The 27,275-nt window shown below is 46.3% G+C and overlaps 15 non-coding genes across 15 annotated transcripts; all 15 read left to right on the top strand.

Moving 5' to 3' along the window:
- The first annotated feature begins 10,293 nt into the window (after positions 1-10,293).
- On the top strand, positions 10,294-10,367 carry Trnat-agu (transfer RNA threonine (anticodon AGU)). Its single transcript has one exon. It is a non-coding gene; the product is annotated as a tRNA-Thr (tRNA).
- Positions 10,368-11,073: 706 nt separating this feature from the next.
- Positions 11,074-11,147, top strand: Trnat-agu (transfer RNA threonine (anticodon AGU)). The gene has a single exon. It is a non-coding gene; the product is annotated as a tRNA-Thr (tRNA).
- A 296-nt stretch (positions 11,148-11,443) lies between these two features.
- On the top strand, positions 11,444-11,517 carry Trnas-acu (transfer RNA serine (anticodon ACU)). The gene has a single exon. It is a non-coding gene; the product is annotated as a tRNA-Ser (tRNA).
- A 289-nt stretch (positions 11,518-11,806) lies between these two features.
- On the top strand, positions 11,807-11,880 carry Trnat-agu (transfer RNA threonine (anticodon AGU)). The gene has a single exon. It is a non-coding gene; the product is annotated as a tRNA-Thr (tRNA).
- Positions 11,881-11,989: 109 nt separating this feature from the next.
- On the top strand, positions 11,990-12,063 carry Trnat-agu (transfer RNA threonine (anticodon AGU)). Its single transcript has one exon. It is a non-coding gene; the product is annotated as a tRNA-Thr (tRNA).
- Positions 12,064-12,355: 292 nt separating this feature from the next.
- Positions 12,356-12,429, top strand: Trnat-agu (transfer RNA threonine (anticodon AGU)). Its single transcript has one exon. It is a non-coding gene; the product is annotated as a tRNA-Thr (tRNA).
- Positions 12,430-14,767: 2,338 nt separating this feature from the next.
- Trnat-agu (transfer RNA threonine (anticodon AGU)) lies at positions 14,768-14,841 on the top strand. Its single transcript has one exon. It is a non-coding gene; the product is annotated as a tRNA-Thr (tRNA).
- A 479-nt stretch (positions 14,842-15,320) lies between these two features.
- On the top strand, positions 15,321-15,394 carry Trnat-agu (transfer RNA threonine (anticodon AGU)). Its single transcript has one exon. It is a non-coding gene; the product is annotated as a tRNA-Thr (tRNA).
- Positions 15,395-18,641: 3,247 nt separating this feature from the next.
- Trnat-agu (transfer RNA threonine (anticodon AGU)) lies at positions 18,642-18,715 on the top strand. Its single transcript has one exon. It is a non-coding gene; the product is annotated as a tRNA-Thr (tRNA).
- A 479-nt stretch (positions 18,716-19,194) lies between these two features.
- Positions 19,195-19,268, top strand: Trnat-agu (transfer RNA threonine (anticodon AGU)). Its single transcript has one exon. It is a non-coding gene; the product is annotated as a tRNA-Thr (tRNA).
- A 475-nt stretch (positions 19,269-19,743) lies between these two features.
- On the top strand, positions 19,744-19,817 carry Trnat-agu (transfer RNA threonine (anticodon AGU)). The gene has a single exon. It is a non-coding gene; the product is annotated as a tRNA-Thr (tRNA).
- Positions 19,818-20,109: 292 nt separating this feature from the next.
- On the top strand, positions 20,110-20,183 carry Trnat-agu (transfer RNA threonine (anticodon AGU)). Its single transcript has one exon. It is a non-coding gene; the product is annotated as a tRNA-Thr (tRNA).
- Positions 20,184-26,356: 6,173 nt separating this feature from the next.
- Positions 26,357-26,430, top strand: Trnat-agu (transfer RNA threonine (anticodon AGU)). The gene has a single exon. It is a non-coding gene; the product is annotated as a tRNA-Thr (tRNA).
- A 292-nt stretch (positions 26,431-26,722) lies between these two features.
- Positions 26,723-26,796, top strand: Trnat-agu (transfer RNA threonine (anticodon AGU)). The gene has a single exon. It is a non-coding gene; the product is annotated as a tRNA-Thr (tRNA).
- A 292-nt stretch (positions 26,797-27,088) lies between these two features.
- On the top strand, positions 27,089-27,162 carry Trnat-agu (transfer RNA threonine (anticodon AGU)). Its single transcript has one exon. It is a non-coding gene; the product is annotated as a tRNA-Thr (tRNA).
- The last annotated feature ends 113 nt before the right edge of the window (positions 27,163-27,275 follow it).

Raw genomic sequence — 27,275 nt, 5'->3', positions numbered from 1 at the left:
TATTTTGCCTATTTTGCATACAACCTCATCAGGAAAAGACATATGTGCTACATATCTCAAGGAAATCTACACACTAGTGTAGAGCCCTGCGCGGATGACAATTTTGGCATCCAACCCGCATCCGCGCACATGTTATCCGATCCGCATCCGCTACATACACAACCGTTTACATCCACATCTGATCCGCTGAGCAAAACGCAATATCCACATCCGATCCGCAAAATCCGCAAGTTTCGAAGCACGCATAAAAACCGCCGGAAGAATGTTGGTATAATTTCGGATGCCTTCATGGTGTCACGGAAACACTCACGATGACAAGCAAAGGTAAACCTTTCAACAAACGCGATATGGAGAAGATGGTGAAGATGGTAAACTAGAACGCATGGTACACTACCTCGAGGGTGCACGCTGTCGGCGCGCAATACAAATAAATTGCTAGTGGAAAAATTACAGCACGCGGTATATCCGCATCCGATCTGCTGCCTTTGTATCCGCATCCGACCTCGAGCCATCCGCATCCGATCCGCACACCGCAGAAAGTGATAAATTTTCATCCGAATCCGCAAGTATCTTGCGGATATCCGCCTCCATTCGCGAATTGCACAGGGCTCTACTCTAGTGGGGACATAGTGATGCTGTGTTTCTGCGAATACACATTGAGAGAAATAATCTATTGTATACTGCGTATTGGTCACCCATAAATCCATGTGATTCTCCTGGGCACACCGCACTGCACGGCACATATACGATAATGGAGACCACGATCAACAGGATTGTACAGTTCGAAGTAGCTCAGGCACGTTTCCTATAGAAGTTTCTTTTTTGTGGATTTCGTAGCCAGTAACATAAATTTGAGAAATCCATTTGCAGGCAACAACCGTGTCTTCCAGCTACTGCATGGAACAGAGGGGGCTCGAGCTTTGCCTTGACTACTTGACAGCTAAAGGGTTGGTCGTCAGCACACTGGTCACTGACATGCACTCGCAGGTGAAAACCTTTCTGAGGGACAAGCACCCGAGTACCAGCCATCGTTTTGATGTGTGGCACGTTGCAAAAGGTTAGATGATGAGAACACTGTGTATGGAACTGATATTCGGTGTTACATTATCATCATTGCTGTCGCTATGCAGGCATCAAGAAAAGATCGCTGCAGCATCGCAATGCAAGAAGCACCAAGTTCTGCGACTGTGGTGCGAAAGCATAATCCGTCACCTATATTGGTGTGCGCGCACCAGTGACACCAATGACAGTGGCAATCTTTTGCTTGCTAAGTGGACGACGATCATGCGGCACGTCATCAACCCCACCCAAATAGCCTGCACCCTGCCTGCTTCCATGGTGATTTGGGCGAACGAAGATGGTTTGAGGAAGGTAATTTTTTGCACGATTTCACTTGAGACTCAAATACAAAGAGCTTCCAGTTTTTTATTCATTTTTTGGGACCTGTCAATATTATGTTTTCCTTCACTGATCTATCCGTACATTAACAATACAGAAGCTCAACAAGAATAACTGTAAATTGTAACACATTGGTGCGAGTCAAAGGAAGGCTTATAATTATGGAATTATTACGATTCAAAGACATAAAAGAAAATTTTGAAAAGCTACTTTCACAATAAAAATTTTGCTTAGAGACGGAGACCTACAAGAAGCTCCACGACATTCTGTTGGCAAAGCGCCTGCTGAAAGACATTCCCAGCTCTCATTAGCGCAGCAGACATGTGGTTTCGAAACATTCCATGATGTCCTGATCCACTTTGCGCCTAAATCGTACAGCTTTTTGGATCAAGGGATGGTTGCAAGGTATGAAACTTAACGGAACTCATGTACTTAACGAGTTTGACGTGATCAGTTTGGTTTATTTATTTACATTTGTTCGTTACCACTGTAGCGTAAAAAAAATCCCCAAAACTCGTGGCTTTAGATGTACATCATCCCAGAGAGAGGGAACAATACGTGTACAAAACTATAAATTATCAGAATCATGATATCACAGTCACACGATGCCCTCATGTGCTGATGTGTTGCAAAGGGAGCTTGTCTTACTGTAACACATGTTTGTGATCATACTCATCAGTGCTGCATTTATCTCTTTGCTCATAGGACTGCTATGGCAGCACTCCACTATAATGCCAATGCAGATCGTGTTGCCCTTCTCAGAGATGGTGCTGTGAAGCACCGGCTGAAGCCATCAAAGGTGCGGAAAGGGTGGATCGCTGTTCCCGTGAAGGAGGATGCCACATACAGTAAGTGATGCCAAACAGACCATGGAGAATCCAGGAAAGCTAATGTAACCTATGTGTGGTGACATTGTCTTGAGTCTATGATGCGCATAAAACAATACAGGCCACCACTAGAAAGTCTTCGCACTGCTGATCTCGTCTCTTGCATGACCATCGCAAAGTCATGGTAATATTGGAGAAGTTATTGCTTTAACTTGTTATGAGCAAGGAAATTACAAAACTAGTTTATATTTGGGTGCTCTCAGAAGTACAAAGGGTGGAATAATTTATTCATTGATCTAACCATTTTTATATTTGGCAGGCTATGTCAGTGACCTGAAGTCTGCTGTTTTTGACCGCATCACTCGCTACCCATCCTTCAAAAAAGCAAGAGATGCTCTGGTAGAGGTGTCACTGCCTACCAGAAGCAGCAGCTATGGGGACAGGCCAGAGATGAGAGCTGTGTTGGAGTCACAGTACAGCAGGTTTTAGAGGACAATTGTTTAGCTGTACTCATCAACTATTGGCATGCAGGCATAACTGGTCAGGTAAATCAGTGAAATGACACAGGAGTTTCAGGCTTCAAGACTTCGCCCAAGCATGATCTTGAGCCAGGACGGGAAATGTATAATTTTTGCTGTGTACCAAAAGCATCTGCAATATGTTCTGGATCCGTGTGACACACTAACAGTAATCACAAGTTATGACCACAGGCCACCAACGTTATCATTTGTGACTTCTGCTCATTCATGATCAGTTATCTCAGCTCAGCTGCTTGTTTGCTGACTCATCTTCGGTTCAACTTCTTTTCTCACTCATTCTTGCTTACTTACTCAATTCTTGTTCAGTTCATCATTTGTTTACTCCCTGGTCAGCTCCACTGCTCAACTCATTTGCAACATTGTGTGTGTGAGCATGCTCAGGGGTACATTCTGCCGAGGTATATAGTTGACTTTGTGTGAATGTGTTATATTTTTACAACTAACCGTGATGGACAGGAAATGACTGCAGCAAAGTGTGCATATGTGCATAACTGTGTGTGTGTTTCGACGAGCACGTCTATGTGTCATGTTGTTCGTTTTGTATCTCTGTGCCTTTCTGCATTGATACCATGGGCCCTATTCTCCTTGAAACTAATCTGCCTGATTACTTTCTCTGTAAGCTGCCATATGTTACCAAACAAAGAAGGTATTGACAATAGAATGGCGGAACACACTCAGTTGTGACAGGTCGGAAACCGGAACCAGACATTTTAACAGAAATCATGCAGAAGTTTGAAATTAGTGTTATGTAATCACGTCTGTAATGTGATGTTGCAAAGTTCTTGCAACATTGCTGCAAGAAGACAAGATCGTTGACATAATGGCATGCCAAAACTAGTGCAGATGATGCTTCTCAAGGAATTAAGAAATAACCATTCCTATAACCCTTTATGTGTTCGTGATCACTATATACATGTTGATATACGTCAGTAGAACCTCAAAACAAATAGGAATCATTGAATACCTCTCATGGGAGGCAACGTCAAAATGATGTTCCAATGTTAATAAGCTTGCACTTGATCTAGAGAGGAAATGGCAAAACCATGCCCCAAAATCATTTCTCTTGGTCAAGCCATAAACCTGCTTCCGGTAGCCAATTGAAAGGCATACTACATTGCTTATGTTGATCTGCTTCCCAACACAAAACTTATGTATGTTGATAATTGAACCTCTATGTGCAGCATGGGGCTAAGTAATAAAATCCCAAACCGAGAAAACCAAGTGAACGTTTGTTCAAGTAATTGCAGCTGGTTTTCCTGGAATAATAAAAAATACAAAAGGTGTAACATGTATGTAAGATGTATGCTCTACATGCATGTACTGATAGCATCATTTCGGGTGTGTGACTTTGCAGAAATCGAGCAAAATCCACAGGCATGACATATCTCCTTTTTCACTCTGACCTTGATGGTGATGTCAGCTAGGTAGGGTGAAATCACCCTTGTATGGTGGGATAGCAGGGATTGAACTTATTGTGCTGCTAAGTGAGCACAATAATATGACTTATTTTGTTACTGCACGCTTTTTTCTTGCTGCCATACTCATTACCACTACAGAAACAGTCATGTGACATAGGTATAATGTGTTTCTCAAGTGGAACTTGAAGTTCTTCTAGGCTACTCCATTTGCACGAGTGCGTAAAAAGAGGGCTTGCTCTGATTATGTGTCCCATTTACACACATGGATTTCTTGTTTCTTACCGTCCCGTAGCAGGGCAATAAATTGCAATGCGGTCCTAAATTTTTCTTCGTAGATACATACTGGTATGCAGATTTCATTGCAATAAATAAAGTGAAAATGGGATAAGTCAACTGATCCCACCTATTGCAAACAGAAGTTCAGTTTAGCACATTAACAGAGCTCAGGGGGTAAACACATAAAATTAGCGGCAGTAGCAGCAGCACTGTAGCTTTGGTCACTGTGGCGTTGGCATTTTCCTGCAAAATAGTATGTTCAATTACTACAAATAGAGGATGATATGTAGTGCCTAGTAATTGCAAGCCCAGCATTCCAGTAAAAATTCTTCCCCATGCAATATGCTTTAAATGCTTTGCCTAACCACCTTGCATCGAGTGTGATTGCAAATACATCACAACAATGAAATTGCTTTACTTGTCTTACAACACCAATGTATGTTGCACTTTGGTATTTGCCTTGCTGTCTCACTTTGTACAATTATTTTAGTCTTACAGAGCTTTCGCATGTTGTTGATGATTAGAGCCCGGATTCCTCGGCAAATGCCTATTTCTTTCGTGTGGTTCTAATACTGCCTTTTTGATATAGGAGCACCAGATGGGTGCTGAGGAAGATCCTGTATTGATTTAATAGTGCCTATAAGTGCCTATTGTGGCATTAGTGCCTATTTTGTGAAAGATGCCTAATGCTCAAAGTAAACATTGAAAAATACCTATGATGACCCTAAAGCGGTAGCAAAACTCCATTGTCCAGGCGAAATTGACATGGGTCACGTCGGACGTCCTTTTGAAATCCTTGATTGTTTAAATGAAACAAGTATCCAAAAAGTATTGACATGTAAGCTGTGAATTGAAAATTGATTACTCGTTACAGCTTTGTTCTTTCTCCACTCCAGCACTGTAGCATCTCATGGGTCGTTATTAAAAGTATAAATGCCTCTCGTAACGGCTTCGTCGCAACCTAGAACAGTGATTTATCCAGACCCCCCCACACACAACACTAAAACACTAACAACTCCCAGTTATGGTGATGCCCCCGGGGATAGAAGTGACTTATTCACTTTATCTTTGTGTATTCAGTGCTACAGATGAAAAAATAATGACCTGCATGTAGTGACATTTTTAGGATTTTTAGGATTTAGGACATTTAGGATTTAAAATCAGGATTCTTAGCACCTTTAAATTTATAGGCACCCAAAAAAAGGTTTGTCATGCCTAATAATCTGGGCTCTAATTATGACATTCAAAGTTATTCGAGGTCTCTGCATCACGAGGAACCTGTACTGAAAGAACTGACATAAAAAAAAAGAGAGAGAGACAGCCTAACAAGAAACAGGTTACCTCATAGTCACTTTTAAGACATTGCGAGAACCTAGCTGTGTATGGCCACAGGACTACTCTATAATCAGGAGTGAGTGACTCTGCTTCAGGTACAGGATACCTTTTACATGATCATGTGATGATACAATGAGCATGAAGCCTGAAAATGACAGCATTGCTTTCTTGCAGAGTGTGTCCTTTATATGTTACTTTGTGAAATCTATGTACTGATTGTTTAATTTATGTGGAGCAAATTATTAGTAAAGTTGTTGCACGTACATAATTCACTACACCTCCCGTGATGGCAGGCTTCATAAAAGGACGTACACAACATGTACAGAGCACCGAATTCAACCAAGCATTTATTTAGGTCTCTATTCATGTTTATTCTGTTGTACAGTGCTCAACAAAAAAGTTCACGGAACATGCTGTGAAGCACTCCTTCCTCTGAGTGACACGCTTTGCAGCGAATGGTGGCAGGTAACCGAGTTACCTAGGCACATGTCTGTAAGTCCGTACTGTCCTGTTCCCTGCTGGCGTATCACTTCGAGGGAGGAATCTACCGTAGCACGTTCCGTAAACTTTTGTTCAGCACTGTACCGACAAGTCCAAGTTGTAACCCTGGTTGTTCAACAGTTCTGAGATATGGTGAGGTCTTGCCATCATGTCTGCAAACTTGGTGGTGCCTTCCAGTGCTGACGACCCCGAAATTCTGATTCAAATAAGCCAGGAAAATGTGGCTTGTCTTTCATTGTTTAGGTTACTTGTTAGAATTCGAATACACAACATGGGTGTGTATTCATGCAGAACTGTTTTTCCTTTTCTCTTTTTGTTTGCTGAACATCATTTTAAATATCGGTTTGTGTCTCTATTGTGTCATATGAGAAAAAAAGTATATCTTGCATTGTACGCTATCATAAAGGTCATTAAAACAATGTTCAAATGTGGAGAAATTAAATGTCACAAATATGCTGAATAATAATTGTCCTCTCCATTTATTTCCACAATCAAAATATAATTATATGAAAGTAAAGTGTTTTCACAAATAAATTATTCCACAGCACTTGCTGCAAATGCACAAAAGTAGAATATCTACAATCAAATGAACAGAGTGCACAATACACACCAGCCTTACATACTGCACACTACATGCTGATGAGTCTTACGACACCGCATTATCCTGCAATGAGAAAGGACATGATTATACAGAGCAGATAATAACAAGAAAGCTTCTCAATTCCAAAAGTGGTTCAAAACTGGGCGCTGTAAACACACGTACTTCTCTTATGATTTAGGATGTCTAGGACAATGTACTAGACATGCAATGCCTAATTTGGAAGCCATTGATTTATAGCCATATAGAATATGGATTTCATATATGTTGTCCTGCTAGTAATATTAATATTTCTTTTCAGCGCAAGTGTTCCACATGTCTGCCTCAGTTCCATGCAGATGTAGGCATGCAATGATAAAACAATCTTGTGGCATTTTTCAACATGGGTCCTTGGATGGACATGTAACTTCTGCTAAATATCCAAAAGTCCTGTAGTCTCTGCACCATCACATGTGTGTGTTTTTTATCAACGTAAATAAATGTAAATAAAAATTATTTGTTTCACGGTTGGTTTCTGTGTAGCTTGTACAAGAGTACAGCCAGGTTTCAAGGAAGGCTGCACAGCAAAATCGTTCTCCAATCATACAGTGAGCAATCTCTGAAAAAATTCATTGGGTGGTCAATACAAATCATAGCAATAGATCGCTCATCGGAACTGTTTGTTGCATCTCTCCCACCTTGAAACCCCGGATAGACTGCTGATGGAAATGCACTGCGAATAGCTAATACGCAGCAGCCGGGTATTTGCCTGCGATGCCCACGGCCAAGGCAGCACCACACCCAACATACAAACAAGGTATATGCTGCAGACCTGAGTGTACTGCAGAAAAAGAAAAAGGAATATAAGTTCAGCTTCTTCGTGCCGTCCCGAAACTTAGTTGGGTATTCTAGAAATTTTACATGTATTCCTCAGACTTTCGTGGTTATGTAAACTAACACGGTTCAGTAATTATAAACGTATATGGTTATTACAGTACCTGTTCTCGTCTCTGTGTTGCTCTAGTTGGTTGGGGATGTAGTGCCTCTTTTGTCGTACGAAAACTGAGAGAATTTCGCGGTGAAGGCACAACAGTGGAAACATATGATGCTGAGCAATGCAATCGATGTTGTTTTCGTCACAGATTTGGGAAATGATCACGACGATTCGGCAGCACAGAAATTCATCTGGGCGTTCCGGATTGCAGCCCAAGCACCAACACCTAAACAAGATATACAGAAAGCTGGCTCAACAACACATGCCGTGTAAACAGACACAAAACTCGCGTGCAGACAACGAGCTGCCACCTAAACAAATCTGCTGCTTGAATGGGAATCTCCGGCGACGAAGGAGCCTCATCGTCCGTATCCGTGCATGCTTCCGTGCGTACATGCGTAACTGGTAAGGGTCTGTGGTAAACGGACAGTCGTCTTCGACGTAGTTGTCATAGTAAAGGTCGTCGTCGCTCTCAGAAAGCAGCTCTCCTTCGTCCGTAGCGCTCATGCTGAAAACACTTTCGATTTCATTACGTCTCGCGTCGCCGCAGCAGACGGTGCCTTGTCTCGACACTCGTGACGTCGCTAGTGTCGGGCGGGGTCAGGGAAGACCGAAACCGAATATGGAATTTGCATACAATTAAATTCATTTTCTCAACAACGAGGAAGAATTAAGTTTTCTCGTTTAACATGTAGCATACACGTCCTGTCTGGAATCTAATACAGTCGTTATTCGATAATCACCAGGCCTCCGGACTGTCGCTTTAAGCGCTAACAGCAGGAGGCGTTTCTCCAGCGTTTATCGAGCATCGTGAGGCCGCAGCCAGAGTTTCCTTCCCAGAGAGATTGCGGAAACATTTGCATGAGACGGCGTCCATCCGCCGTTGTAGAAACGCTGCAGTGCGTGAGCTTCGAGCGTGTTTTTTCTTTTTTTTTGCCAGGGTCATTTGTCGGTGAGAAATGCGCGACGCTCTTCCGCTCGCAAAACGCCTCATGCGGTTGGCGCTTTACTATCCGTCACAATCGCAAAGTGGAAGCTCATCGCGCACAGAATAAAGGTAAAAAAAAGAGATCGTTTTTTTTTTATCAGTGCGTAGTGGACGAAACATATGGTATAGCAAGTTGTATTTCCAAATACGTTGACAGCTAAACCTGGACAACTCGGTTGATCTAAGTTGCCAGAAGGGTGCAAGTGCCAAAATCAGTCGAAATGCAAGGGGAATCATCCCTCTCGTCAGCTGCTGCAGGAGGCCGGACTGCTCTGCCAGGCAGACCTGCGCGCTGAAGCAGAAACCTTATGTAGTGAACCTGTGTTTAAGATTTATTTGCCGTTTTATGTAACATACATCTCGACTCAAGTCCCAGTACAAAACTTGAAAAGTAACCTCTGTCACTGCAGGAAGTATATAATAACGCTGGAATTTGAAGTGTTGTGTCTTCTGCGGCGTTTTGAATCCCGAGAATGAAAACATTCGCACAAGCTGTGTAGGACTCCCTCCAGGAAAGAAAATTGCGCAGCATAGCAAAATGTTTCCCAAAGGCTTCCCTTGCACAGATGGTTGACCGGACCACTTCGCAATGTGCATTTTTTTTCCACTTGATCACCGCCTTCACCATTGTCCCCGTACAGCTCAGAGTTACTTCGCAGTCTGGGTTACTGGGTTACAGAGTAATTTCTCAGTCTACTCCAGCACTGTGGGCGTCTGTGCAGTAACTGTCTGAGACACGACAGCAAAGACAGTATACCGGGTGTCTCAGTTAAATCCTCTGGCTAGATAATTCGCGAACCGGTGCACCGATCGAATAACTTTCTTTTTTACAAGTATCTGTCCAATACCGCCTACAAGATGCGCACCGCGTGAATGAGCGGGAGGCGTTCATTATTTAAATTAAAATTCAAATGTGTTTCGTGAAAAAAGCTAACTTCTCAAGCAGGGCGCCGTCGGCATTAAAATGGGTACTACCCCTTTTGGGATCTTCAGTGGACACTTTTTAGAGAAAAATCTGCAACCGAAGCGGGTCATTTGTTGGAGTAATTAATTGGTTTCGGTTTACACATTTTTGTCGCGGCTGGTCTCGGTGAAGCGCAATAGGACGCTCTTTCACTCCCATGTCCACCAATGAATTACGTCCTTACACCAATGAATTACACCAATGAATTACATTCTTTTGCGATTCGCCGCGACCAGCCGCGACAGAAATACTCCTGTTTACTCCGCCACATCGCATTGTATTTTGCCTTCCATGGCGCCTTGGCTAAGGTGGTTAAAGCGCCTGTCTAGTAAACAGCAGATCGAGGGTTCGGCACCCTCCGGTGCCTAACTGTCACTTTATTGTCCTGTTTATGTTGCAGTTTTGGTAGACTCTCTTGTTCACGCCGTGCTAGGGATCGTTAGCTCCGCGAAATCGCATTGTATTTCGCCTTCCATGGCGCCGTGGCTTAGCTGGTTAAAGCGCCTGTCTAGTAAACAGGAGATCCAGGGTTCGACTCCCTCCGGTGCCTAACTGCCCCATCATTATCGTGTTTATGTTGCAGTGTTTCTAGACTCTCTTGTTCACGCCCTGCTAGGGATTGTTACCTCCGCGAAATCGCATTGTATTTTGGCTTCCATGGCGCCTTGGCTAAGGTGGTTGAAGCGCCTGTCCAGTAAACAGGAGATCGAGGGTTCGGCTCCCTCCGGTGCCTAACTGTCACTTTATTGTGCGCCGTGCCCAGTTCTTCTGGGACGATCTCCAGTATAAAGTTTTCAAAACTCGACTTCGGCTTAACCCACACACCATACGGTTTCTCCCATTACACCCGAGGGAAACAGTCAGGTACGATATTGTCATGCTTATAGCCTTGTACTGTCTGTGGAAACTTTGTAATGCCTGACAGGAACGAAGAACCGTTAATGCCTCCTATGAAATACTTTAAGGTAGAAATATCTCAACTTAAGCTGTGCCTTATGCGATGTTTAGAGCTGCCAGATTGGTTAGAAACATTGTCTGATGCCCTTACGTACTTGTAAAATCGTATGTACAAATTCAAAAGGTCTTCAGTTTCCTCTTTAGACGTTTTGTAATGGCCCACGGCGTTGCGACCGTGTGACGTACCTGTAGTTGTGTGCACTTGTGTGTTTTGTTAATCAAAGGTGGAAAAGAAAAAAAAAAAAACGCCGTGCGAGGGATCGTTAGCTCCCCACATCGCATTGTATTTTTCGCTCCATGGCGCTGTGGCTTAGGTGGTTAAAGCGCCTGTCTAGTAAACAGGAGATCGAGGGTTCGACTCCCTCCGGTGCCTAACTGTCCCATCATTCTCATGTTTATGTTCCAGTTTTGGTAGACTCTCTTGTTCACGTCGTGCCAGGGATGGTTAGCTCTGCCACATCGCATTGTATTTTGCCTTCCATGGCACCTTGGCTAAGGTGGTTGAAGCGCTTATCTAGTAAACTCCCGGGAGATCGAAGGTTCGGCTCCCTCCGGTGCCTAACTGTCCCGTCATTGTCGTGTTTATGTTGCAGTTTTGGTAGACTCTGTTGTTCACGCCGTGCCAGGGATCGTTAGCTCCGCCACGTGGCATTGTATTTTTCCTCCCATGGCGCCGTGGCTTAGGTGGTTAAAGCGCCTGTCTACTAAACAGGAGATCGATGGTTCGACTCCCTCCGGTGCCTAACTGTCCCATCATTGTCGTGTTTATGTTGCAGTTTTGGTAGACTCTCTTGTTCACGCCCTCCAAGGGATCGTTCGCTCCGCGACATCGCATTATATTTCGCCTTCCATAGCGCCTTGGCTAACGTGGTTGCGCCTGTCTAGTAAACAAGAGATCGAGGGTTCGGCTCCCTCCGGTGCCTAACTGTCCCGTCATTCTCGTGTTTATGTTGCAGTTTTCGTAGACTCTCTTGTTCACGCCGTGCTAGGGATCGTTAGCTCCGCCACATCGCATTGTATCTTTCCTTCCGTGGCGCCGTGGCTTAGGTGGTTAAAGCACCTGTCTAGTAAACAGGAGATCGAGGGTTCGACTTCCTTCGGTGCCTAACTGTTCCATCATTGTCGTGTTTATGTTGCAGTTTTGGTAGACTCTCTTGTTCACGCCCTCCATGGGATCGTTAGCTCCGCGAAATCGCATTGTATTTTTCCTTCCATGGCGCCGTAGCTTAGGTGGTTAAAGCGCCTATCTAGTAAACAGGAGATCGAGGGTTCGACTCCCTCCGGTGCCTAACTGTCCCATCATTGTCGTGTTTATGTTGCAGTTTTGGTAGACTCTCTTGTTCACGCCCTCCAAGGGATCGTTAGCTCCGCGACATCGCATTATATTTTGCCTTCCATGGCGCCTTGGCTAAGGTGGTTAAAGCGCCTCTCTAGTAAACAGGAGATCGAGGGTTCGGCTCCCTCCAGTGCCTAACTGTCACTTCATTGTCGTGTTTATGTTGCAGTTTTGGTAGACTCTCTTGTTCACGCCGTGCTAGGGATCGTTAGCTCCGCGAAATCGCATTGTATTTTGCCTTCCATGGCGCCGTGGCTTAGCTGGTTAAAGCGCCTGTCTAGTAAACAGGAGATCGAGGGTTCGACTCCCTCGGGTGCCTATCTGTCCCATCATTGCCGTGTTTATGTTGCAGTTTTGCTAGACTCTCTTGTTCACGCCCTAGTAGGGATCGTTAGCTCCGCGAACGAAATCGGATTGTATTTTGCCTTCCATGGAGCCTTGGCTAAGGTGGTTAAAGCGCCTGTCTAGTAAACAGGAGATCGAGGGTTCGGCTCCCTCCGGTGTTTAACTGTCACTTTATTGTCGTGTTTATGTTGAAGTTTTGGTAGACTCTCTTGTTCACGCCATGCCAGGGATCGTTAGCTTCGCCACATCGCATTGTATTTTGCCTTCCATGGCTCTCTGGCTTAGGCAGAAAGTAATGCCAAAATTAGTGGGCGAACATCAAACCTGTGCTATACAGGGACGTAGTATTCAAAGCAATATACATGTGGCAAGGACGGTACTGGACAGATGCAGACTAGAAGGACACCAGGCAGCTATGATGCAGTTCGACCTGTCCAAAGCGTTCGACCGGGTGAATCACTCATTTCTGTTTTCCATCCTTGAAGCAGTGAATATGTGCCCTATCTTCATAAACAGGATACGCTTGTCTTACGCAATGGCTGAGACTCGCCTGGTCATCAATAAAATCGTGAGCAAACCCATTGTACTGCAGAATTCAGTACGTCAAGGCTGCCCCATGTCCCCACTTCTGTTTGACTTATACTTAGAACCCCTGTGCCGAAACATAAACAAGTGTACTGATGTGCACGGTTATACACTTGGCAGCACAGAGATAAAGACGCTTGCGTATGCTGATGACCTGGCCGTGTTCGTCGTCGATAAGAAAAGCGTTGCCAAAGTCATGGAAATTGTCGAAGGGTACTGTGAAGCATCAGGGGCACGACTAAACAAGGATAAATCTGTCGGTGTATGGGCAGGCGAGTGGGGATCCAAGCCGAAGGAATATGAGGGCATGACATGGCAGACAAGCCTACCAAAGTATTTGGGGGTGCCTTTGGAGGATAGTATCAATACGAACCATGTGTGGAAGACGGTAGCGGACAAGGTGCGTAAGCAGGCTTTCACGTGGAAACCAAGCGAATTGTCTATATTTCAGCGAGCAAAAGTCTGCAATATCTTTCTGGTTGCCAGGGTTGTGTATTTACTGCATGTTGTCCCGTGTGCTCGCAAGAACATTCACGTGCTTCACAGGATTTTTGCAACTTTGATATGGTGTTCCAAACTTGAGCCAACGCGACGAGAAAACCTGTTCAAAAGTGTTATGGACGGTGGACTCGGACTACATCATTTGTTTGTAAAACAGATTGTTATGAGACTGTTCTTTCTCAGGAACGCTTCCCATCCTGTCTTGAGAACCGTGTTACAGTGTGTGATTGGAGAGCACCTGCCATGCATAGCGGTTTCTGTAGTGAAACTGAAGACTAAACTTCGTGGATTTTATAGTGAGCTTGTAGGATGTGTCAAGTTTTTGCTTTGTAGATATTCTGTGCAATATGTTTTTGAAGTCGACAGAAAACGACTGGCAAGTGATCTTATCGATTCCTTATTTCCAACACCTCTGTATCGCGCGGTATCGCAAGAAGGGAAAGGGAAAGATGTTTTGTCCCGTGTAACCAAGATGCCAATTAGAGCGGATTTGAAGACTTTCTTCTTCCGACTTCATGCAGGTATTCTTCCTGTTAAGGCGTGGCTTGCATCAAAAGGGATTTTTGTACCGTGGACTGTTAATTGTCGCTTCTGTAATGTGCCTGAGACGATTGACCACGTATTTCTGTACTGCAATGAGGCTATGTTTTTTTGGGACGACTTACAACAAAAGCTGAAAAAGACACTGTATTTAAATGAGCATACAATTAGGTTTTTGTCATTGGCTAGGGGGATAGATACCAGATACGATATGATCATTATAATCGGCCTGCACGCACTGTGGAAGCTCAAGATGCTGGACCGGAATGAGGAACCCTTAAGACCCCCTTTTGAGTATTTCCAGCAAGAAATGCTGGAAACCTTCAAAGTAGCACGATACAGAAATGACGTACCCGAGTGGTTGCGAGATGTTTTGCGCAAAATAAGTGACCGGGAGCGTATTCCCTGGATGTGACTGGGAGTCACATACAGTGTTTAACATAATTTTTCATTATGTGACGTGTACGAATGTATAAGACTTGTGAAATAAAAGGAAAAAAAAAGGCTCTCTGGCTTAGGTGGTTAAAGCGCCTGTCTAGTAAACAGGAGATCCAGGGTTCGACTCCCTCCGGTGCCTAACTGCCCCATCATTGTCGTGTTTATGTTGCAGTGTTTCTAGACTCTCTTGTTCACGCCCTGCTAGGCATTGTTACCTCCGCGAAATCGCATTATATTTTGCCTTCCATGGCGCCGTGGCTTAGCTGGTTAGAGCGCCTGTCTAGTAAACAGGAGATCGAGGGTTCGACTCCCTCGGGTGCCTAACTGTCCCATCATTGCCGTGTTTATGTTGCAGTTTTGCTAGACTCTCTTGTTCACGCCCTGGTAGGGATCGTTAGCTCCGCGATCGAAATCGGATTGTATTTTGCCTTCCATGGCGCCTTGGCTAAGGTGGTTAAAGCGCCTGTCTAGTAAACAGGAGATCGAGGGTTCGGCTCCCTCCGGTGCCTAACTGTCACTTTATTGTCGTGTTTATGTTGCAGTTTTGGTAGACTCTCTTGTTCACGCCGTGCCAGGGATCGTTAGCTCCGCCACATCGCATTGTACTTTGCCTTCCATGGCTCTCTGGCTTAGGTGGTTAAAGCGCCTGTCTAGTAAACAGGAGATCCAGTGTTCGACTCCCTCCGGTGCCTAACTGCCCCATCATTGTCGTATTTATGTTACAGTGTTTCTAGACTCTCTTGTTCACGCCCTGCTAGGGATTGTTACCTCCGCGCAATCGCATTGTATTTTGGCTTCCATGGCGCCGTGGCTTAGGTGGTTAAAGCGCCTGTCTAGTAAACAGGAGATCGAGGGCTCGACTCCCTCCGGTGCCTAACTGTCCCGTCATTGTCGTGTTTATGTTGCAGTTTTGGTAGACTCTCTTGTTCACGCCGTGCCAAGGATTGTTAGCTCCGCCACATCGCGTTGTATTTTTCCTTCCATGTCGCCGTGGCTTAGGTGGTTAAAGCGCCTCTCTAGTAAACAGGATCTCGAGGGTTTGACTCCCTCCGGTGCCTAACTGTCCCATCATTGTCGTGTTTATGTTGCAGTTTTGGTAGACTCTCTTGTTCACGCCCTCCAAGGGATCGTTAGCTCCGCGACATCGCATTGTATTTTGCTTTCTATGGCGCCTTGGCTAAGGTGGTTGAAGCGCCTGTCTAGTAAACGGGAGATCAATGGTCCGGCTCCCTCCGGTGCCTAACTGTCCCGTCGTTGCCGTGCTTATGTTGCAGTTTTGCTAGACTCTCTTGTTCACGCCCTCCAAGGGATCGTTAGCTCCGCGACATCGCAATATATTTTGCCTTCCATGGCGCCTTGGCTAAGGTGGTTAAAGCGCCTGTCTTGTAAACAGGAGATCGAGGGTTCGGCTCCCTCCGGTGCCTAACTGTCACTTTATTGTCGTGTTTATGTTGCAGTTTTGGTAGACTCTCTTGTTCACGCCGTGCCAGGGATCGTTAGCTCCGCCACATCGCATTGTATTTTGCCTTCCATGGCTCTCTGGCTTAGGTGGTTCAAGCGCCTGTCTAGTAAACAGGAGATCCAGGGTTCGACTCCCTCCGGTGCCTAACTGCCCCATAATTGTCGTGTTTATGTTGCAGTGTTTCTAGACTCTCTTGTTCACGCCCTGCTAGGGATTGTTACCTCCGCGAAATCGCATTGTATTTTGCCTTCAATGGCGCCGTGGCTTAGGTGGTTGAAGCGCCTGTCTAGTAAACGGGAGATCGAGGGTTCGGCTCCCTCCGGTGCCTAACTGTCCCGTCGTTGTCGTGTTTATGTTGCAGTTTTGGTAGACTCTCTTGTTCACGCCATGCCAGGGATCGTTAGCTCCGCCACATCGCATTGTATTTTGCCTTCCATGGCTCTCTGGCTTAGGCAGAAAGTAATGCCAAAATTAGTGGGCGAACATCAAACCTGTGCTATACAGGGACGTAGTATTCAAAGCAATATACATGTGGCAAGGACGGTACTGGACAGATGCAGACTAGAAGGACACCAGGCAGCTATGATGCAGTTCGACCTGTCCAAAGCGTTCGACCGGGTGAATCACTCATTTCTGTTTTCCATCCTTGAAGCAGTGAATATGTGCCCTATCTTCATAAACAGGATACGCTTGTCTTACGCAATGGCTGAGACTCGCCTGGTCATCAATAAAATCGTGAGCAAACCCATTGTACTGCAGAATTCAGTACGTCAAGGCTGCCCCATGTCCCCACTTCTGTTTGACTTATACTTAGAACCCCTGTGCCGAAACATAAACAAGTGTACTGATGTGCACGGTTATACACTTGGCAGCACAGAGATAAAGACGCTTGCGTATGCTGATGACCTGGCCGTGTTCGTCGTCGATAAGAAAAGCGTTGCCAAAGTCATGGAAATTGTCGAAGGGTACTGTGAAGCATCAGGGGCACGACTAAACAAGGATAAATCTGTCGGTGTATGGGCAGGCGAGTGGGGATCCAAGCCGAAGGAATATGAGGGCATGACATGGCAGACAAGCCTACCAAAGTATTTGGGGGTGCCTTTGGAGGATAGTATCAATACGAACCATGTGTGGAAGACGGTAGCGGACAAGGTGCGTAAGCAGGCTTTTACGTGGAAACCAAGCGAATTGTCTATATTTCAGCGAGCAAAAGTCTGCGATATCTTTCTGGTTGCCAGGGTTGTGTATTTACTGCATGTTGTCCCGTGTGCTCGCAAGAACATTCACGTGCTTCACAGGATTTTTGCAACTTTGATATGGTCTTCCAAATTTGAGCCAACGCGACGAGAAACCTGTTCAAAAGTGTTATGGACGGTGGACTCGGACTACATCATTTGTTTGTAAAACAGATTGTTATGAGACTGTTCTTTCTCAGGAACGCTTCCCATCCTGTCTTGAGAACCGTGTTACAGTGTGTGATTGGAGAGCACCTGCCATGCATAGCGGTTTCTGTAGTGAAACTGAAGACTAAACTTCGTGGATTTTATAGTGAGCTTGTAGGATGTGTCAAGTTTTTGCTTTGTAGATATTCTGTGCAATATGTTTTTGAAGTCGACAGAAAACGACTGGCAAGTGATCTTATCGATTCCTTATTTCCAACACCTCTGTATCGCGCGGTATCGCAAGAAGGGAAAGGGAAAGATGTTTTGTCCCGTGTAACCAAGATGCCAATTAGAGCGGATTTGAAGACTTTCTTCTTCCGACTTCATGCAGGTATTCTTCCTGTTAAGGCGTGGCTTGCATCAAAAGGGATTTTTGTACCGTGGACTGTTAATTGTCGCTTCTGTAATGTGCCTGAGACGATTGACCACGTATTTCTGTACTGCAATGAGGCTATGTTTTTTTGGGACGACTTACAACAAAAGCTGAAAAAGACACTGTATTTAAATGAGCATACAATTAGGTTTTTGTCATTGGCTAGGGGGATAGATACCAGATACGATATGATCATTATAATCGGCCTGCACGCACTGTGGAAGCTCAAGATGCTGGACCGGAATGAGGAACCCTTAAGACCCCCTTTTGAGTATTTCCAGCAAGAAATGCTGGAAACCTTCAAAGTAGCACGATACAGAAATGACGTACCCGAGTGGTTACGAGATGTTTTGCGCAAAATAAGTGACCGGGAGCGTATTCCCTGGATGTGACTGGGAGTCACATACAGTGTTTAACATAATTTTTCATTATGTGACGTGTACGAATGTATAAGACTTGTGAAATAAAAGGAAAAAAAAAGGCTCTCTGGCTTAGGTGGTTAAAGCGCCTGTCTAGTAAACAGGAGATCCAGGGTTCGACTCCCTCCGGTGCCTAACTGCCCCATCATTGTCGTGTTTATGTTGCAGTGTTTCTAGACTCTCTTGTTCACGCCCTGCTAGGGATTGTTACCTCCGCGAAATCGCATTGTATTTTTCTTCCATGGCGCCGTAGCTTAGGTGGTTAAAGCGCCTATCTAGTAAACAGGAGATCGAGGGTTCGACTCCCTCCGGTTCCTAAGCGTCCCATCATTGTTGTGTTTATGTTGCAGTTTTGGTAGACTCTCTTGTTCACGCCCTCCAAGGGATCGTTAGCTCCGCGACATCGCATTATATTTTGCCTTCCATGGCGCCGTGGCTTAGCTGGTTAGAGCGCCTGTCTAGTAAACAGGAGATCGAGGGTTCGACTCCCTCGGGTGCCTAACTGTCCCATCATTGCCGTGTTTATGTTGCAGTTTTGCTAGACTCTCTTGTTCACGCCCTGGTAGGGATCGTTAGCTCCGCGATCGAAATCGGATTGTATTTTGCCTTCCATGGCGCCTTGGCTAAGGTGGTTAAAGCGCCTGTCTAGTAAACAGGAGATCGAGGGTTCGGCTCCCTCCGGTGCCTAACTCTCACTTTATTGTCGTGTTTATGTTGCAGTTTTGGTAGACTCTCTTGTTCACGCCGTGCCAGGGATCGTTAGCTCCGCCACATCGCATTGTACTTTGCCTTCCATGGCTCTCTGGCTTAGGTGGTTAAAGCGCATGTCTAGTAAACAGGAGATCCAGTGTTCGACTCCCTCCGGTGCCTAACTGCCCCATCATTGTCGTGTTTATGTTACAGTGTTTCTAGACTCTCTTGTTCACGCCCTGCTAGGGATTGTTACCTCCGCGCAATCGCATTGTATTTTGGCTTCCATGGCGCCGTGGCTTAGGTGGTTAAAGCGCCTGTCTAGTAAACAGGAGATCGAGGGCTCGACTCCCTCCGGTGCCTAACTGTCCCGTCATTGTCGTGTTTATGTTGCAGTTTTGGTAGACTCTCTTGTTCACGCCGTGCCAAGGATTGTTAGCTCCACCACATCGCGTTGTATTTTTCCTTCCATGTCGCCGTGGCTTAGGTGGTTAAAGCGCCTCTCTAGTAAACAGGATCTCGAGGGTTTGACTCCCTCCGGTGCCTAACTGTCCCATCATTGTCGCGTTTATGTTGCAGTTTTGGTAGACTCTCTTGTTCACGCCCTCCAAGGGATCGTTAGCTCCGCGACATCGCATTGTATTTTGCCTTCTATGGCGCCTTGGCTAAGGTGGTTGAAGCGCCTGTCTAGTAAACGGGAGATCGAGGGTTCGGCTCCCTCCGGTGCCTAACTGTCCCGTCGTTGTCGTGTTTATGTTGCAGTTTTGGTAGACTCTCTTGTTCACGGCGTGCAAGGGATCGTTAGCTCCGCGAAATCGCATTGTGTTTTGCCTTTCATGGCGCTGTGGCTTAGGTGGTTAAAGCGTCTGTCTAGTAAACAGGAGATCGAGGGTTCGACTCCCTCCGGTGCCTAACTGTCCCGTCATTGTCGTGTTTATGTTGCAGTGTTTCTAGACGCTCTTGTTCACTCCCTGCTAGGGATTGTTACCTCCGCGACATCGCATTGTATTTTGCCTTCTATGGCGCCTTGGCTAAGGTGGTTGAAGCGCCTGTCTAGTAAACGGGAGATCGAGGGTTCGACTCCCTCCGGTGCCTAACTGCCCCATCATTGTCGTGTTTATGTTGCAGTGTTTCTAGACTCTCTTGTTCACGCCCTGCTAGGGATTGTTACCTCCGCGAAATCGCATTGTATTTTTCCTTCCATGGCGCCGTGGCTTAGGTGGTTAAAGCGCCTGTCTAGTAAACAGGAGATCGAGGGTTCGACTCCCTCGGGTGCCTAACTGTCCCATCATTGCCGTGTTTATGTTGCAGTTTTGGTAGACTCTCTTGTTCACGCCGTGCCAGGGATCGTTAGCTCCGCCACATCGCATTGTATTTTTCCTTCCATGGCGCCGTGGCTTAGGTGGTGATTCTACTTCCGGCTGTCAAAGAGTACGGACGTGGCATCATGAGCTCTCACGGAGCGGTAAACAAGGCTAACCCTAGCCTGGATAAGGACGATACAGCGGATGTCAATTTGAAACAGGACTACAGAATTGTGCTTCCCCTGCTACCCAAGGAATCTCTGGGCTGCAATGCAGTTATTCTTCACGCCGACATAACGGGTAGGCCTTACCGAATTCAAGATTTTAAACCTGCCTTGAAGTTGATGGTGAACCCAGAAGACATCGCCCAATTTGGGGCATATCAGATGAATCATGTATGGCTCATAACAACTTGCACGCAGGAAGCGAAGGAAAAATTACTCAGACAGAAGGAATGCATTGTAAAAGGGAAAAAATGCCTGGTGCTCGATGCTTCACAAAGAGAGGTGACACTGAAAGTGTTTTGGTTGCCGCATAATGTCAGCAACCAGCAAGTTCAGCTCGCGTTGGGAGGGTTTGGTAAAGTAAGTCACGTAGAACGAGAGAAGTGGAGAGATGATGTTTTCGGACATGTAGAGACCACAACCAGGCTCGTCAAGCTTACATTACACGAGGACGTGACGGCAGAAAGTATTCCGCACCTCATGAAGGTAGGAGGAAGTCAAGTATTGGTATCGGTTCCCGGCAGGCCTCGATTGTGTCTCCGTTGTCGAGAAGTGGGGCACATAAGGCAGCACTGCAAAACACCGAGGTGTACAACTTGTCGTCGTTTCGGGCTCCCAGCAGAGGAATGTATCAGGTCCTAAGCTCAATTGACGCGTCCAGTCAGGGAGGAATACGAGAATGTCATGGACCAACATGAGACAGACGTTGCTATGACTAACGTACCGGAACAAGCCGTCGAGGATGACGGAGTTCTGTCTCACGATTCCGACTCAGCAGCCATTCTCCCCGTGCAACAAAGCTCAGCGACACTAGCAACGGATTTTAGACAGCAGGCTGATGATAAATTCATGGTACCACAGCATCAAGAAACAGAGACACGTGACGAGGTGCGGGAGCAGTCATCAGTCGTGGCAACGGATATTACAGAGCAAGAGATGTGTGACGCGGATAGTGAGACTACCAAGATGCTATCAGACTCCGAGAAGTCCCATCGTCCTGGACTCACTATGAAACGTAAAAAGTGGGCAACCTCTAATATCCCGTATGACCCCCGTGATAAAGGTTGTCACTTTCTGAAAGAAACCAAAACAACTTGATAATGGCAATTACAGCAGCAACTTTCAACGCCCGAAGCTTAGTTAGCAGGAAGAGAAAACAATGGTTACTTGACATATTGCTGGTCAAGAACATCGACATCTTATTCGTGCAGGAAACGAAAATTGATAATCCTGAGCAGGAAAAGGAGTTGTTTCTGTTTTTCAAGAACCAGTATCAAGTTTTCCACTCACAAGCCGTTCAAGGCAGTGCAGGAACCGCAGTATTTATTAAACGCTGCAACAGGATCAAGATAATCCCTGATATCGGACACGATCGCGAAGGACGCGTCAGCTTCGTGGATTGCTTAATAGAAGGAAAGTTGCTACGCGCAATCTCGGTTTATGCTCCGAATGGACCGACCGAAAGAAGACTTTTTCAAGTGCATGCGTGAATTTCTACAAGTGCCGGGTACAATTGTGTTAGCAGGAGATATTAACTGTGTGCTGTCTCCAACTGATAAATCGTCGTGTACAAGTTGGAAGGATGCAAGCACAACAGAGTTGTGCAAATTGCTACACGAAAACAACTTGGTCGACGTGACCCACGGAGCGCAACATGAGAGTTTTCGATATACGCACTGGCAGGGTAGCTCTCATGCTCGGCTAGATCGTATATATGTTTCTGCTGAGATCGACACCTCAAGGGGCCGATATGTGGTCGAGCCAAGTAGCTTCTCGGACCACGCTCTGGTGCTCTTTACGTGTGCCTGGACAGCTGGAAACAACAAGTCTTTTAAGAGAGATACACCCTGGAGATTCAATGAAGCCCTTTTAGATACAGAAGAGTTTCGCATGCAGACCGCCAATATGCTGAACGAATATGTCGCACAGGAGAAAGTTGACGCCGTTTCCTGGGAGTTTCTCAAGTGCCGCCTTAAGGCAGCTGCGATTAAGGCTGGCCAACTATTGAGTTCTAGGACCAAGCAAGAGAAGAAACAGCTGGGCAGTACCCTCCAGATTTTAATTCGCGAAGAGGAGCGGACTCCCGGCATCTTTATAGACGATATTCGACGATGCAAGGAACAACTGCAAGCCTTGTTGAACAGAGAATACGCTGGTGCTATGATACGAAGTAGAGTAAAAGTTATCCAGACAGAAGAACGTCCAGCAAAAGTGTTTGCTGCACTGGAAAGGAAGCACGTTGCGGATAATGCCATCACTGTTATAAACATTGGAGACAGCATAATAGTAGGAAAAGGATAGAGGAGTCTTTTGTACAAGAGTATAAGGCGCTTTTTGCGCCATCTGGGCGATCGATGAGCGTCTCGTCTACAACTGTGTTCGAACATATACCCAAAGACCCTGTGCAGTTAAAGGAGAGGATGCAAGAAGAAATCACTGTAGAAGAAGTGGCTTGGGCCATTAAAAAGCTGCAACCGAGGAAGTCTCCGGGGCCAGATGGCTTCGGCACCGCCTTTTACAAGGTTTTCTCTGAACGCCTCGCGCCCATTCTACAACTTGTCTTCAAGGACATCCATGAAAGGGAGCTCCTTCCTCCTTCGATGAGAGGAGCACACGTGATCTTCATCAGGAAAAAGGCAAAGAACAGCGGCGTTTACGAAATCTGCGATTTCCGACCGATTAGTCTTTTGTGCACCGACTATAAGATCCTTGCAAAGATATTGGCGCGAAGACTTGAGCTGGCTCTAAGTTCGGTAGTCGGTGTGCATCAGCCTTACGGATTCAAGGGCCGATCGCTTGTAAACAACCTACACCTGATGCGTACCGTGTACGAAGTGGCTGAGGCTTTGCAGAAACATTTGGGAGTACTTCAAATAGACCTAAGGCGCGCTTTTGACAAGGTTCGACACGACTTCCTGTTTGCGCTTCTACATTGGTGTGATGTCGGCGATTACCTGGAAGGCTGGGTTAGGCTATGCTACCGGGACTTATCAGCTACGCTTCTGGTAAATGGTAGCCCAAGTGAACCTATTCCCGTGTTAAGCTCAGTCAGGCAAGGGTGTCCTCTCTCTCCTATACTTTTTGCATTGTATTTGGAACCTCTGTGCAAGAACCTCATCGCTGATGGACGGCTAACAGGGCTCGAAACGCCTAACGGGAATCTGGGTGTACTGGCCTACGCGGACGATATTGCGATCATCTTCTCTGCAATAGAGCAAGTGCCTGTCATACTGAAACACGTCGAAATGTTCTGCAAAGAATCTGGTGCCTCCATTAACTTAGATAAGACGTCTGGTTCCTGGTTGGGGCCTTGGGATGTCACACCAGAGTGATTTCTCGGGATCAAGTGGGACAAGATGGTGAGCAGATACCTCGGCATTGCCTTCGCGTCAGCTAAGCCAATCACCGAGCAGTGGCGTCCTCATGTGGATCATCTTCGAGGCCCGATCTTCAAGTGGTCCGGCAGGAACATATCTTACTTAACGAGAGCATACGTTTGTAATACTTCTGTGTACCCCAATTTCTTCTACCGTGCACAGGTTACCCCATGCCCTGCTTCCAGCGCGCACCGAGTACATAGGATTTTTGCTACTTTTATCTGGAACTCGCCATTGGAAAGAATGAGAAGAACGAACATCTTTCATAGTGTTGAGAACGGCGGATTCGGACTGATCCACGTGGCAGTTAAAGTAGTCGTTCACCGTTTTTTCTACTTTCGCCAGAGAAAGCACAATGTCTTGGAATGGGCCCTACAAGTGCTGGTTCCGTTTTCATGGCAGCCTTCACAGTAACGACAGGGATGTCACCTATGCGCAAGATGACCCTTACATTCTACAAGGAAGTGGCTGAATCCGTGACATTCCTGACGAGCAGGTTCTCCTGGGACTACCTAATCACAGTTAAGAGGCGCACATTGTACTCGGACCTTATCAGCATCTTATTTCCGGTGCCATTATATCGAAGTCTATACCCAGGACGAGGGAATGACAAGGTTCTGAAAGTGATGAAGACACTACCTGTTCCTACTGGTACGCAAAGGTTCTTCACGTTGTTTCACACGGAGACACTACCAGTGAAAACCTGGCTCGCAGGTAAAGGCTTCCCGGTACCACGCGGCAGTACCTGTGACATGTGCTTCGCAGGGCAAGAAACCTTGATCCACACCTTCATCGGATGCAGGAATGCAATACAGTTTTGGGGATTTCTCAGGGCAGTGTTTGACATCGAAGAAGACATAACTTGGATCCGTTTGAAGTTCTTGGACGTCCGTGAGGACAAGGGTCCTTCCTTGAGGCTCCTCTATATCTGTGGGCTACATGCTTTGTGGCAACACAGGATGGATGTTGCCGACTGCAAGACACCACCACGGATTCCTCTAGTTTTACTTGCTGCGAAATTGGATTGGTCGGTCAGTGCCCTCAAAGAGCAAGGTGCGCCAGACGGTGAGCTGTTGCGAAGAACAACAATACGCGGGATACCTTGAGGAACGCTTTCCCCAAGGAGCTAGAAAAATATCTAAAGCCAGTGTCGTTTCATCAAAGTGCTTCGTATGCGCTGCACAACATGCTGCCAGTACCGTAAGAGGTGTTTTGGACAATGTTCTTTGAGAGTGCATGCAACAATCCTTCCTGAGGTAGTGATGGTTCTTGCATAGTCAACTACGCGGTCCAACTTGGTCGCTGTACGAGGACACCTAGATCACTATATGCGGTGGAGGTGATGCGAGGACTGAAATCATGATGTCTTTGTGTTCAGTTTAGATTGCTTCAACAGCTAGTAACGATTTTCTGATGTGGGCCCACATTCACTGTCAGACGTGACTGTTTATCGTATATGTTGGTTATTCTTCCTTGTTTTAGTCACGAGCCGTGTGACTTTTGTAGATGTTACATGTGCCCTGTATGTCCTGCTGAAGTTGCCGTACATCCTGTATACTTCTCCATACACCCAGTCAGTGCCGGTGACACCTTGCTTTGGTACACCTCGTGAAGGTTTACACTCAAGGATGACGTGGTGCCAAAGTAGGCGCCAGCAAAGCGTTGTCGTGACGTGATCTGTAAATAATCAACTTTTAACACAATAAAAGCTCAGTTGGTAAAAAAAAAAAAAATAGTGGACTTCGCATACGATGGGTGCCGTGATCGATGCATCGTATACTCAATATTTTTTTTGTTATCTAAAAAAAAAGAAAAGCCGTGGCTTAGGTGGTTAAAGCGCCTGTCTAGTAAACAGGAGATCGAGGGTTCGACTCCCTCCGGTGCCTAACTGTCACTTCATTGTCGTGTTTATGTTGCAGTTTTGGTAGACTCTCTTGTTCACGCCGTGCTAGGGATCGTTAGCTCCGCCACATCGCATTGTATTTTGCCTTCCATGGCTCTCTGGCTTAGGTGGTTAAAGCGCCTGTGAAGTAAACAGGAGATCCAGGGTTCGACTCCCTCCGGTGCCTAACTGCCCTATCATTGTCGTGTTTATGTTGCAGTGTTTCTAGACTCTCTTGTTCACGCCCTGCTAGGGATTGTTACCTCCGCGAAATCGCATTGTATTTTTCCCTCCATGACGCCGTAGCTTAGGTGGTTAAAGCGCCTATCTAGTAAACAGGAGATCGAGGGTTCGACTCCCTCGGGTGCCTAACTGTCCCATCATTGCCGTGTTTATGTTGTAGTTTTGCTAGACTCTCTTGTTCACGCCCTGCTAGGGATCGTTAGCTCCGCGAACGAAATCGGATTGTATTTTGCTTCCATGGCGCCTTGGCTAAGGTGGTTAAAGCGCCTGTCTAGTAAACAGGTGATCGAGGGTTCGGCTCCCTCCGGTGCCTAACTGTCCCATAATTGTCGTGTTTATGTTGCAGTTTTGGTAGACTCTCTTGTTCACGCCGTGCCAAGGGTTGTTAGCTCCGCCACATCGCATTGTATTTTCCTTCCATGGCGCCGTGGCTTAGGTGGTTAAAGCGCCTGTCTAGTAAACAGGATCTCGAGGGTTTGACTCCCTCCGGTGCCTAACTGTCCCATAATTGTCGTGTTTATGTTGCAGTTTTGGTAGACTCTCTTGTTCACGCCCTCCAAGGGACCGTTAGCTCCGCGAAATCGCATTGTATTTTGCCTTCTATGGTGCCTTGGCTAAGGTGGTTGAAGCGCCTGTCTAGTAAACGGGAGATCGAGGGTTCGGCTCCCTCTGGTGCCTAACTGTCCCGTCGTTCTCGTGTTTATGTTGCAGTTTTGGTAGACTCTCTTGTTCACGGCGTGCAAGGGATCGTTAGCTCCGCGAAATCGCATTGTGTTTTGCCTTTCATGGCGCCGTGGCTTAGGTGGTTAAAGCGCCTGTCTAGTAAACAGGATCTCGAGGGTTTGACTCCCTCCGGTGCCTAACTGTCCCATCATTGTCGTGTTTATGTTGCAGTTTTGGTAGACTCTCTTGTTCACGCCCTCCAAGGGATCGTTAGCTCCGCGACATCGCATTGTATTTTGCTTTCTATGGCGCCTTGGCTAAGGTGGTTGAAGCGCCTGCCTAGTAAACGGGAGATCGAGGGTTCGGCTCCCTCCGGTGCCTAACTGTCCCGTCGTTGTCCTGTTTATGTTGCAGTTTTGGTAGACTCTCTTGTTCACGGCGTGCAAGGGATCGTTTGCTCCGCGAAATCGCATTGTGTTTTGCCTTTCATGGCGCCGTGGCTTAGGTGGTTAAAGCGCCTGTCTAGTAAACAGGAGATCGAGGGTTCGACTCCCTCGGGCGCCTAACTGTCCCATCATTGCCGTGTTTATGTTGCAGTTTTGGTAGACTCTCTTGTTCACGCCGTGCCAGGGATCGTTAGCTCCCCACATCGCATTGTATTTTTCGCTCCATGGCGC

The sequence above is a fragment of the Ornithodoros turicata genome, chromosome 1, assembly GCF_037126465.1.
Source record: "Ornithodoros turicata isolate Travis chromosome 1, ASM3712646v1, whole genome shotgun sequence".
Classification (NCBI taxonomy): Eukaryota; Metazoa; Arthropoda; class Arachnida; order Ixodida; family Argasidae; genus Ornithodoros; species Ornithodoros turicata.
The sequence above is the reverse complement of the archived record's forward strand: the minus strand, read 5'-3'. Positions and strand labels throughout refer to the sequence as shown.